The sequence below is a fragment of the Mus caroli genome, unplaced genomic scaffold, assembly GCF_978045245.1.
Source record: "Mus caroli unplaced genomic scaffold, Mus_caroli_1 scaffold_10, whole genome shotgun sequence".
In the NCBI taxonomy this organism is placed as follows: Eukaryota; Metazoa; Chordata; class Mammalia; order Rodentia; family Muridae; genus Mus; species Mus caroli.
This window is the reverse complement of record NW_028227265.1, coordinates 19,756,816-19,757,429: the sequence shown is the minus strand read 5'-3', so window position 1 is coordinate 19,757,429 and position 614 is coordinate 19,756,816.

Here is a 614-nt window from a genome sequence, read left to right as displayed (position 1 = left end):
CGCCCGGAGATGGCGTTGAGCGCATCCCACCCCTCCCCCGACGCGGAGAGATGACGTCACCCTGGCCTGGGAGCGCCGCCTACTTACAGAGGAGGAAACTGGCCGCCTGCCCATCGTGCCCAGCGCCCCCCTTTGGTGGGAAAATGAACGCCTGTCCCACTGAATGGATCCAGGGAGTAGGTGATGTTTCCTTAAAAAGCTCCCAGACCTGGGTTCCCTGGAGAAGTTTTCACAAGCTGTCACTAGAAGTCCAGAGAGTGGAGATCCCTGGGGAACCCTGTTTAGGATGCCCCAGAATTTACTGGAATGGAAAGATGGAAGGGTCATTGTAGGGTCAGGGTGAGAGAGAGCTGGACCCAGACCTTTTCAAGGGTCAAGAGCCTTGTAAAGTTAGAAATAGCCTGAGGCAGCCCCCCCCCCCAAAAAAAAAAAGTGTGCCTGTGCAGGACCTAGAGAAAGATGAAAAAGTACTGAAGACCTGGGAGTGGGTGGGCAATAAGGACGGGATTCTTAGTAGAGTGGAAAGCAGGTTGGCTTAGTGAATACAGGGCTTGGCTACTGGTTTGAAATATTGTCACCCATTAATGCCAGTTCATACTAAATACTTGAATGAA